The sequence below is a fragment of the Grampus griseus genome (genome assembly GCF_964374135.1).
Source record: "Grampus griseus genome assembly, chromosome: 6".
In the NCBI taxonomy this organism is placed as follows: Eukaryota; Metazoa; Chordata; class Mammalia; order Artiodactyla; family Delphinidae; genus Grampus; species Grampus griseus.
The window spans coordinates 115,204,192-115,216,777 of record NC_139000.1 but is presented as its reverse complement, the minus strand read 5'-3'; positions in this window follow the sequence as shown (position 1 = coordinate 115,216,777).

Genomic DNA, 12,586 nt, shown 5'->3' with positions numbered 1-12,586 from the left:
CGTGTTCAAATATGTCTCAGTTTTCCTCCCCTGGTACTCGGGTGCAACATTCCAGACGCTTTACTAACACTCTCCCCACTTGGAGAATCAGTCCCTTTAACCTCCTGTTTGGCCCAGTTTGCAATTTCTGCGGAAGATGAACAGCAATAGGGAGAACCAATGAGAGACTAGCTGGAGGTGTCTGGACGGGCAAATTTAACTCTCATTTCCCACCAGGAAGAGGAAATAACCAAAGGCTCAGCGTGCCGTGCCGGAACCAGATTAGGGCCTGAAGCCATCCTGCGGTGTTGCGGCCAGCTCAAAAGAAAGCGAGTTGAAGAAAGGAGCTCAGGGGCACTGTAATTCACAAACATGCAGAGTTATAAATGACAGCTATCGTCCAAAAATATACTGAAGTAAGGCTGCCAAGAGGACTTGAAAGCAGGGCAGAATTGCAGGAAACCGATTTCAGGAGGTAGACTGGAATTGCATTGAAAGCATAGGAAAAGAGGCAGAACGTCCACAATGATGCACTTGGCCAAAAAGGGCATATGCGTTTTTTCCTGAATATATTTAGGAAAAAACGCATACGCCCTTTTTGGCCAACCAAGCAAGCTTGCAAAGAAATCTGCACTACAATGAAGTCTCACATCCCCCAGGTCAAAAGGGCCATCTGAAAAAAGTGTAAAATCCAGAAAGGCAGGACAGGCCATGGAGAACTGGGAGCCTTGTTATGCTGATGGGCGGGATGCAAATTGCCAACAGACACAGGGGAGAAGTGTATGGTGTTTCCTGAAACATCTAAAAAACAAAGCAACAGAGCCTAGGGCACTTCCACTTATGATCCTATAGCATAGGGAAATTAAAGTCAAAAAGATACAGCCACCCCGAAATTTGGAACGGCTCTGTTTACAAGAACCTCGTTTACAGTACAAGTTCAACATCGCAGAAAGTGAAAAATGGATAAAGAATTTGTGGTATTTACTTACAAAGCAATATCACTCAGCAATGAAATCTATGTCATCAGGCCCTTAGCAGCACAATGAGTGGATTCAGGTATGATGATTCTAACTGAAATAAGTCACACAGAAAAAGAAACATCATAAGATATCAGTAATACACGGAATGTAAACTTGGCTACACAGGAACTGAATTACAGAACAGAACAGGGTCTCAAATTTAGAAAACCAACTTATGCTTAAGGGGAAAAGTGAGTTGGGGTGCTGCATAAAACCAGAGATTGAAATGAGCACAGATAAAGTTCCTTAAGCCAAATATGGAATAGACAAGAGCTACTCCTTGCTCAACGAAATGGACTCAACACCGCATATTAAACGCCTAAGAATGTACCTGACTAGTAAGTATCTTAAAACCTATTAATTGCTATGTCTCCAAAAGAGAATCAAGCATGTGTACAGGAGCATAAACGCAGCAGTGATAGGATTGGAGAGGTTCGGTGAGCAAATGAAGACCCTTTGAAGTCATATTGCATGGTACCCATTCCACGGGTTTCAACTACCCAGGTTTAAGGTATTCTTCCTTCAGCTAAAACATGCATGTGGAACCCAGAGTATGATCAACCGTGTGAACGGGAGACGTGCTCAAATATGTCTCAGTTTTCCTCCCCTGGTACTCGGGTGCAACATTCCAGACGCTTTACTAACACTCTCCCCACTTGGAGAGTCAGTCCCTTTAACCTCCTGTTTGGCCCAGTTTGCAATTTCTGCGGAAGATGAACAGGAATAGGGAGAACCAATGAGAGACTAGCTGGAGGTGTCTGGACGGGCAAATTTAACTCTCATTTCCCACCAGGAAGAGGAATTAACCAAAGGCTCAGCGTGCCGTGCCGGAATCAGATTAGGGCCTGAAGCCATCCTGCGATGTTGCGGCCAGCTCACAAGAAAGCGAGTTGAAGAAAGGAGCTCAGGGGCACTGTAATTCACAAACCTGCAGAGTTATAAATGACAGCTATCGTCCAAAAATATACTGAAGTAAGGCTGCCAAGAGGACTTGAAAGCGGGGCAGATTTGCAGGAAACCGATTTCAGGAGGTAGACTGGAATTGCATTGAAAGCATAGGAAAAGAGGCAAAACGTCCACAATGATGCACTTGGCCAAAAAGGGCGTATGCGTTTTTTCCTGAATATATTCAGGAAAAAATGCATACGCCCTTTTTGGCCAACCAAGCAAGCTTGCAAAGGAAATCTGCACTACAATGAAGTCTCACTTCCCCCCGGTCAAAAGGGCCATCTGAAAAAAGTGTAAAATCCAGCAAGGCAGGACAGGCCATGGAGAACTGGGAGCCTTGTTATGCTGATGGGCGGGATGTAAATTGCCAACAGACACTCGGGAGAAGTGTATGGTGTTTCCTGAAACATCTAAAAAACAAAGCAACAGAGCCTAGGGCACTTCCACTTATGGTCCTATAGCTTAGGGAAATTAAAATCAAAAAGACACAGCCACCCCAAGTTTGGGACGCCTCTGTTTACAAGAACCTCGTTTACAGTACAAGATCAACATCGCAGAAAGTGAAAAATGGATAAAGAAGTTGTGGTATTTACTTACAAAGCACTATCACTCAGCAATGAAATCTATGTCATCAGGCCCTTAGCAGCACAATGAGTGGATTCAGGTATGATGATTCTAACTGAAATAAGTCACACAAAAATAGAAACATCATAAGATATCAGTAATACACGGAATGTAAACTTGGCTACACAGGAACTGAATTACAGAACAGAACAGGGTCTCAAATTTAGAAAACCAACTTATGCTTGCTTAAGGGGAAAGGTGAGTTGGGGTGCTGCATAAAACCAGAGATTGAAATGAGCACAGATAAAGTTCCTTAAGCCAAATATGGAATAGACAAGAGCTACTCCTTCCTCAACGAAATGGACTCAACACCCCATATTAAACGCCTAAGAATGTACCTGACTAGTAAGTATCTTAAAACCTATGGATTGCTATGTCTCCGAAAGAGAATCAAGCATGTGTACAGGGGCATAAACATAGCAGTGATAGGATTGGAGAGGTTCGGTGAGCAAATGAAGACCCTTTGAAGTCATATTGCATGGTACCCATTCCACGGGTTTCAACTACCCAGGTTTAAGGTATTCTTCCTTCAGCTAAAACATGCATGTGGAACCCAGAGTATGATCAACCATGTGATCGGGAGACGTGTTCAAATATGTCTCAGTTTTCCTCCCCTGGTACTCGGGTGCAACATTCCAGACGCTTTACTAACACTCTCCCGACTTGGAGAGTCAGTCCCTTTAACCTCCTGTTTGGCCCACTTTGCAATTTCTGCTGAAGATGAACAGGAATAGCGGGAAACAATGAGAGACTAGCTGGAGGTGTCTGGACGGGCAAATTTAACTCTCATTTCCCACCAGGAAGAGGAATTAACCAAAGGTTCAGCGTGCCGTGCCGGAACCAGATTAGGGCCTGAAGCCATCCTGCGATGTTGCGGCCAGCTCACAAGAAAGCGAGTTGAAGAAAGGAGCTCAGGGGCACTGTAATTCACAAACCTGCAGAGTTATAAATGACAGCTATCGTCCAAAAATATACTGAAGTAAGGCTGCCAAGAGGACTTGAAAGCGGGGCAGAATTGCAGGAAACCGATTTCAGGAGGTAGACTGGAATTGCATTGAAAGCATAGGAAAAGAGGCAGAACGTCCACAATGATGCACTTGGCCAAAAAGGGCGTATGCGTTTTTTCCTGAATATATTCAGGAAAAAACGCATACGCCCTTTTTGGCCAACCAAGCAAGCTTGCAAAGGAAATCTGCACTACAATGAAGTCTCACTTTCCCCCGGTCAAAAGGGCCATCTGAAAAAAGTGTAAAATCCAGAAAGGCAGGACAGGCCATGGAGAACTGGGAGCCTTGTTATGCTGATGGGCGGGATGTAAATTGCCAACAGACACTCGGGAGAAGTGTATGGTGTTTTCTGAAACATCTAAAAAACAAAGCAACAGAGCCTAGGGCACTTCCACTTATGGTCCTATAGCTTAGGGAAATTAAAATCAAAAAGACACAGCCACCCCAAAGTTTGGGTCGCCTCTGTTTACAAGAACCTCGTTTACAGTACAAGTTCAACATGGCAGAAAGTGAAAAATGGATAAAGAAGTTGTGGTATTTACTTACAAAGCAATATCACTCAGCAATGAAATCTATGTCATCAGGCCCATAGCAGCACAATGAGTTGATTCAGGTATGATAATTCTAACTGAAATAACTCACACAGAAAAAGAAACATCATAAGATATCAGTAATACACGGAATGTAAACTTGGCTACACAGGAACTGAATTACAGAACAGAACAGGGTCTCAAATTTAGAAAACCAACTTATGCTTGCTTAAGGGGAAAGGTGAGTTGGGGTGCTGCATAAAACCAGAGATTGAAATGAGCACAGATAAAGTTCCTTAAGCCAAATATGGAATAGACAAGAACTACTCCTTGCTCAACGAAATGGACTCAACACCGCATATTAAACGCCTAAGAATGTACCTGACTAGTAAGTATCTTAAAACCTATGGATTGCTATGTCTCCGAAAGAGAATCAAGCATGTGTACAGGGGCATAAACGCAGCAGTGATAGGATTGGAGAGGTTCGGTGAGCAAATGAAGACCCTTTGAAGTCATATTGCATGGTACCCATTCCACGGGTTTCAACTACCCAGGTTTAAGGTATTCTTCCTTCAGCTAAAACATGCATGTGGAACCCAGAGTATGATCAACCATGTGATCGGGAGACGTGTTCAAATATGTCTCAGTTTTCCTCCCCTGGTACTCGGGTGCAACATTCCAGACGCTTTACTAACACTCTCCCGACTTGGAGAGTCAGTCCCTTTAACCTCCTTTTGGGCCCACTTTGCAATTTCTGCTGAAGATGAACAGGAATAGCGGGAAACAATGAGAGACTAGCTGGAGGTGTCTGGACGGGCAAATTTAACTCTCATTTCCCACCAGGAAGAGGAATTAACCAAAGGCTCAGCGTGCCGTGCCGGAACCAGATTAGAGCCTGAAGCCATCCTGCGGTGTTGCGGCCAGCTCACAAGAAAGCGAGTTGAAGAAAGGAGCTCAGGGGCACTGTAATTCACAAACCTGCAGAGTTATAAATGACAGCTTTCATCCAAAAATATACTGAAGTAAGGCTGCCAAGAGGACTTGAAAGCGGGGCAGAATTGCAGGAAACCGATTTCAGGAGGTAGACTGGAATTGCATTGAAAGCATAGGAAAAGAGGCAGAACGTCCACAATGATGCACTTGGCCAAAAAGGGCGTATGCGTTTTTTCCTGAATATATTCAGGAAAAAACGCATACGCCCTTTTTGGCCAACCAAGCAAGCTTGCAAAGGAAATCTGCACTACAATGAAGTCTCACTTCCCCCCGGTCAAAAGGGCCATCTGAAAAAAGTGTAAAATCCAGAAAGGCAGGACAGGCCATGGAGAACTGGGAGCCTTGTTATGCTGATGGGCGGGATGTAAATTGCCAACTGACACTCCGGAGAAGTGTATGGTGTTTCCTGAAACATCTAAAAAACAAAGCAACAGAGCCTAGGGCACTTCCACTTATGGTCCTATAGCTTAGGGAAATTAAAATCAAAAAGACACAGCCACCCCAAAGTTTGGGACGCCTCTGTTTACAAGAACCTCGTTTACAGTTCAAGTTCAACATGGCAGAAAGTGAAAAATGGATAAAGAAGTTGTGGTATTTACTTACAAAGCAATATCACTCAGCAATGAAATCTATGTCATCAGGCCCGTAGCAGCACAATGAGTTGATTCAGGTATGATAATTCTAACTGAAATAACTCACACAGAAAAAGAAACATCATAAGATATCAGTAATACACGGAATGTAAACTTGGCTACACAGGAACTGAATTACAGAACAGAACAGGGTCTCAAATTTAGAAAACCAACTTATGCTTGCTTAAGGGTAAAGGTGAGTTGGGGTGCTGCATAAAACCAGAGATTGAAATGAGCACAGATAAAGTTCCTTAAGCCAAATATGGAATAGACAAGAGCTACTCCTTGCTCAACGAAATGGACTCAACACCCCATATTAAACGCCTAAGAATGTACCTGACTAGTAAGTATCTTAAAACCTATGGATTGCTATGTCTCCAAAAGAGAATCAAGCATGTGTACAGGGGCATAAACATAGCAGTGATAGGATTGGAGAGGTTCGGTGAGCAAATGAAGACCCTTTGAAGTCATATTGCATGGTACCCATTCCACGGGCCTCAACTCTCCAGGTTTAAGGTATTCTTCCTTCAGCTAAAACATGCATGTGGAACCCAGAGTATGATCAACCGTGTGAACGGGAGACGTGTTCAAATATGTCTCAGTTTTCCTCCCCTGGTACTCGGGTGCAACATTCCAGACGCTTTACTAACACTCTCCCCACTTGGAGAGTCAGCGCCTTTAACCTCCCGTTTGGCCCAGTTTGCAATTTCTGCGGAAGATGAACAGGAATAGGGAGAACCAATGAGAGACTAGCTGGAGGTGTCTGGACAGGCAAATTTAACTCTCATTTCCCACCAGGAAGAGGAAATAACCAAAGGCTCAGCGTGCCGTGCCGGAACCAGATTAGGGCCTGAAGCCATCCTGCGGTGTTGCGGCCAGCTCACAAGAAAACGAGTTGAAGAAAGGAGCTCAGGGGCACTGTAATTCACAAACCTGCAGAGTTATAAATGACAGCTATCGTCCAAAAATATACTGAAGTAAGGCTGCCAAGAGGACTTGAAAGCGGGGCAGAATTGCAGGAAACCGATTTCAGGAGGTAGACTGGAATTGCATTGAAAGCATAGGAAAAGAGGCAGAACGTCCACAATGATGCACTTGGCCAAAAAGGGCGTATGCGTTTTTTCCTGAATATATTTAGGAAAAAACGCATACGCCCTTTTTGGCCAACCAAGCAAGCTTGCAAAGGAAATCTGCACTACAATGAAGTCTCACTTCGACCTGGTCAAAAGGGCCATCTGAAAAAAGTGTAAAATCCAGAAAGGCAGGACAGGCCATGGAGAACTGGGAGCCTTGTTATGCTGATGGGCGGGATGTACATTGCCAACAGACACTCGGGAGAAGTGTATGGTGTTTCCTGAAACATCTAAAAAACAAAGCAACAGAGCCTAGGGCACTTCCACTTATGGTCCTATAGCTTAGGGAAATTAAAATCAAAAAGACACAGCCACCCCAAAGTTTGGGACGCCTCTGTTTACAAGAACCTCGTTTACAGTACAAGTTCAACATCGCAGAAAGTGAAAAATGGATAAAGAAGTTGTGGTATTTACTTACAAAGCAATATCACTCAGCAATGAAATCTATGTCATCAGGCCCTTAGCAGCACAATGAGTGGATTCAGGTATGATGATTCTAACTGAAATAAGTCACACAGAAAAAGAAACATCATAAGATATCAGTAATACACGGAATGTAAACTTGGCTACACAGGAACTGAATTACAGAACAGAACAGGGTCTCAAATTTAGAAAACCAACTTATGCTTGCTTAAGGGGAAAGGTGAGTTGGGGTGCTGCATAAAACCAGAGATTGAAATGAGCACAGATAAAGTTCCTTAAGCCAAATATGGAATAGACAAGAGCTACTCCTTGCTCAACGAAATGGACTCAACACCCCATATTAAACGCCTAAGAATGTACCTGACTAGTAAGTATCTTAAAACCTATGGATTGCTATGTCTCCAAAAGAGAATCAAGCATGTGTACAGGGGCATAAACGCAGCAGTGATAGGATTGGAGAGGTTCGGTGAGCAAATGAAGACCCTTTGAAGTCATATTGCATGGTACCCATTCCACGGGTTTCAACTACCCAGGTTTAAGGTATTCTTCCTTCAGCTAAAAGATGCATGTGGAACCTAGAGTATGATCAACCATGTGATCGGAAGACGTGTTCAAATATGTCTCAGTTTTCGTACCCTGGTACTCGGGTGCAACATTCCAGACGCTATACTAACACTCTCCCGACTTGGAGAGTCAGTCCCTTTAACCTCCTGTTTGGCTCAGTTTGCAAATTCTGCAGAAGATGAACAGGAATGGCGAGAACCAATGAGAGACTGGCTGGAGGTGTCTGGAAGGGCAAATTTAACTCTCATTTCCCACCAGGAAGAGGAATTAAACAAAGGCTCAGCGTGCCGTGCCGGAACCAGATTAGGGCCTGAAGCCATCCTGCGGTGTTGCGGCCAGCTCACAAGAAAGCGAGTTGAAGAAAGGAGCTCAGGGGCACTGTAATTCACAAACCTGCAGAGTTATAAATGACAACTATCGTCCAAAAATATACTGAAGTAAGGCTGCCAAGAGGACTTGAAAGCGGGGCAGAATTGCAGGAAACCGATTTCAGGAGGTAGACTGGAATTGCATTGAAACCATAGGAAAAGAGGCAGAACGTCCACAGTGATGCACGTGGCCAAAAAGGGCGTATGCGTTTTTTCCTGAATATATTCGGGAAAAAACGCATACGCACTTTTTGGCCAACCAAGCAAGCTTGCAAAGGAAATCTGCACTACAATGAAGTCTCACTTCCCCCCGGTCAAAAGGGCCATCTGAAAAAAGTGTAAAATCCAGAAAGGCAGGACAGGCCATGGAGAACTGGGAGCCTTGTTATGCTGATGGGCGGGATGTAAATTGCCAACAGACACTCGGGAGAAGTGTATGGTGTTTCCTGAAACATCTAAAAAACAAAGCAACAGAGCCTAGGGCACTTCCACTTATGGTCCTACAGCTTAGGGAAATTAAAATCAAAAAGACACAGCCACCCCAAAGTTTGGGACGCCTCTGTTTACAAGAACCTCGTTTACCGTACAAGTTCAACATCGCAGAAAGTGAAAAATGGATAAAGAAGTTGTGGTATTTACTTACAAAGCAATATCACTCAGCAATGAAATCTATGTCATCAGGCCCTTAGCAGCACAATGAGTGGATTCAGGTATGATGATTCTAACTGAAATAAGTCACACAGAAAAAGAAACATCATAAGATATCACTAATACACGGAATGTAAACTTGGCTACACAGGAACTGAATTCCAAAACAGAACAGGGTCTCAAATTTAGAAAAACCACTTATGCTTGCTTAAGGGGAAAGGTGAGTTGGGGTGCTGCATAAAACCAGAGATTGAAATGAGCACAGATAAAGTTCCTTAAGCCAAATATGGAATAGACAAGAGCTACTCCTTGCTCAACGAAATGGACTCAACACCCCATGTTAAACGCCTAAGAATGTACCTGACTAGTAAGTATCTTAAAACCTATGGATTGCTATGTCTCCAAAAGAGAATCAAGCGTGTGTAGAGGGGCATAAACGCAGCAGTGATAGGATTGGAGAGGTTCGGTTAGCAAATGAAGACCCTTTGAAGTCATATTGCATGGTACCCATTCCACAGGTTTCAACTACCCAGGTTTAAGGTATTCTTCCTTCAGCTAAAACATGCATGTGGAACCTAGAGTATGATCAACCATGTGATCGGGAGACGTGTTCAAATATGTCTCAGTTTTCGTACCCTGGTACTCGGGTGCAACATTCCAGACGCTTTACTAACACTCTCCCGACTTGGAGAGTTAGTCCCTTTAACCTCCTGTTTGGCCCAGTTTGCAATTTCTGCGGAAGATGAACAGGAATAGCGAGAACCAATGAGAGACTAGCTGGAGGTGTCTGGACGGGCAAATTTAACTCTCATTTCCCACCAGGAAGAGGAATTAAACAAGGGCTCAGCGTGCCGTGCCGGAAACAGATTAGGGCCTGAAGCCATCCTGCGGTGTTGCGGCCAGCTCAAAAGAAAGCGAGTTGAAGAAAGGAGCTGAGGGGCACTGTAATTCACAAACCTGCAGAGTTATAAATGACAGCTATAGTCCAAAAATATACTGAAGTAAGGCTGCCAAGAGGACTTGAAAGCGGGGCAGAATTGCAGGAAACCGATTTCAGGAGGTAGACTGGAATTGCATTGAAAGCATAGGAAAAGAGGCAGAACGTCCACAATGATGCACTTGGCCAAAAAGGGCGTATGCGTTTTTTCCTGAATATATTCAGGAAAAAACGCATACGCCCTTTTTGGCCAACCAAGCAAGCTTGCAAAGGAAATCTGCACTACAATGAAGTCTCACTTCCCCCCGGTCAAAAGGGCCATCTGAAAAAAGTGTAAAATCCAGAAAGGCAGGACAGGCCATGGAGAACTGGGAGCCTTGTTATGCTGATGGGCGGGATGTAAATTGCCAACAGACACTCGGGAGAAGTGTATGGTGTTTCCTGAAACATCTAAAAAACAAAGCAACAGAGCCTAGGGCACTTCCACTTATGGTCCTATAGCTTAGGGAAATTAAAATCAAAAAGACACAGCCACCCCAAAATTTGGGACGCCTCTGTTTACAAGAACCTCGTTTACAGTACAAGTTCAACATCACAGAAAGTGAAAAATGGATAAAGAACTTGTGGTACTTACGTTACAATGCAGTATCACTCAGCAATGAAATCAATGTATTCAGGCCCGTAGCAGCATAATGAGTGGATTCAGGTACGATGATTCTAACTGAAATAAGTCACACAGAAAAAGAAACATCATAAGATATCACTGATACACGGAATGTAAACTTGGTTACACAGGAACTGAATTCCAAAACAGAACAGGGTCTCAAATTTAGAAAACCAACTTATGCTTGCTTAAGGGGAAAGGTGAGTTGGGGTGCTGCATAAAACCAGAGATTGAAATGAGCACAGATAAAGTTCCTTAAGCCAAATATGGAATAGACAAGAGCTACTCCTTGCTCAACGAAATGGACTCAACACCCCATATTAAACGCCTAAGAATGTACCTGACTAGTAAGTATCTTAAAACCTATGGATTGCTATGTCTCCAAAAGAGAATCAAGCGTGTGTACAGGGGCATAAACGCAGCAGTGATAGGATTGGAGAGGTTCGGTGAGCAAATGAAGACCCTTTGAAGTCATATTGCATGGTACCCATTCCACGGGTTTCAACTACCCAGGTTTAAGGTATTCTTCCTTCAGCTAAAACATGCATGTGGAACCCAGAGTATGATCAACCATGGGATCGGGAGACGTGTTCAAATATGTCTCAGTTTTCGTACCCTGGTACTCGGGTGCAACATTCCAGACGCTTTACTAACACTCTCCCCACTTGGAGAGTCAGCGCCTTTAACCTCCTGTTTGGCCCAGTTTGCAATTTCTTCGGAAGATGAGCAGGAATAGCGAGAACCAATGAGAGACTAGCTGGAGGTGTCTGGACGGGCAAATTTAACTCTCATTTCCCACCAAGAAGAGGAAATAACCAAAGGCTCAGCGTGTCGTGCCAGAACCAGATTAGGGCCTGAAGCCATCCTGCGGTGTTGCGGCCAGCTCACAAGAAAGCGAGTTGAAGAAAGGAGCTCAGGGGCACTGTAATTCACAAACCTGCAGAGTTATAAATGACAGCTATCGTCCAAAAATATACTGAAGTAAGGCTGCCAAGAGGACTTGAAAGCAGGGCAGAATTGCAGGAAACCGATTTCAGGAGGTAGACTGGAATTGCATTGAAAGCATAGGAAAAGAGGCAGAACGTCCACAATGATGCACTTGGCCAAAAAGGGCGTATGCGTTTTTTCCTGAATATATTCAGGAAAAAACGCATACGCCCTTTTTGGCCAACCAAGCAAACTTGCAAAGGAAATCTGCACTACAATGAAGTCTCACTTCGACCCCCTCAAAAGGGCCATCTGAAAAAAGTGTAAAATCCAGAAAGGCAGGACAGGCCATGGAGAACTGGGAGCCTTGTTATGCTGATGGGCGGGATGTAAATTGCCAACAGACACTCGGGAGAAGTGTATGGTGTTTCCTGAAACATCTAAAAAACAAAGCAACAGAGCCTAGGGCACTTCCACTTATGGTCCTATAGCTTAGGGAAATTAAAATCAAAAAGACACAGCCACCCCGAAGTTTGCAACGGCTCTGTTTACAAGAACCTCGTTTACAGTACAAGTTCAACATCGCAGAAAGTGAAAAATGGATAAAGAATTTGTGGTATTTACTTACAAAGCAATATCACTCAGCAATGAAATCTATGTCATCAGGCCCTTAGCAGCACAATGAGTGGATTCAGGTATGATGATTCTAACTGAAATAAGTCACACAGAAAAAGGAACATCATAAGATATCAGTAATACACGGAATGTAAACTTGGCTACACAGGAACTGAATTACAGAACAGAACAGGGTCTCAAATTTAGAAAACCAACTTATGCTTGCTTAAGGGGAAAGGTGAGTTGGGGTGCTGCATAAAACCAGAGATTGAAATGAGCACAGATAAAGTTCCTTAAGCCAAATATGGAATAGACAAGAGCTACTCCTTGCTCAACGAAATGGACTCAACACCGCATATTAAACGCCTAAGAATGTACCTGACTAGTAAGTATCTTAAAACCTATGGATTGCTATGTCTCCGAAAGAGAATCAAGCATGTGTACAGGGGCATAAACGCAGCAGTGATAGGATTGGAGAGGTTCGGTGAGCAAATGAAGACCCTTTGAAGTCATATTGCATGGTACCCATTCCATAGGTTTCAACTACCCAGGTTTAAGGTATTCTTCCTTCAGCT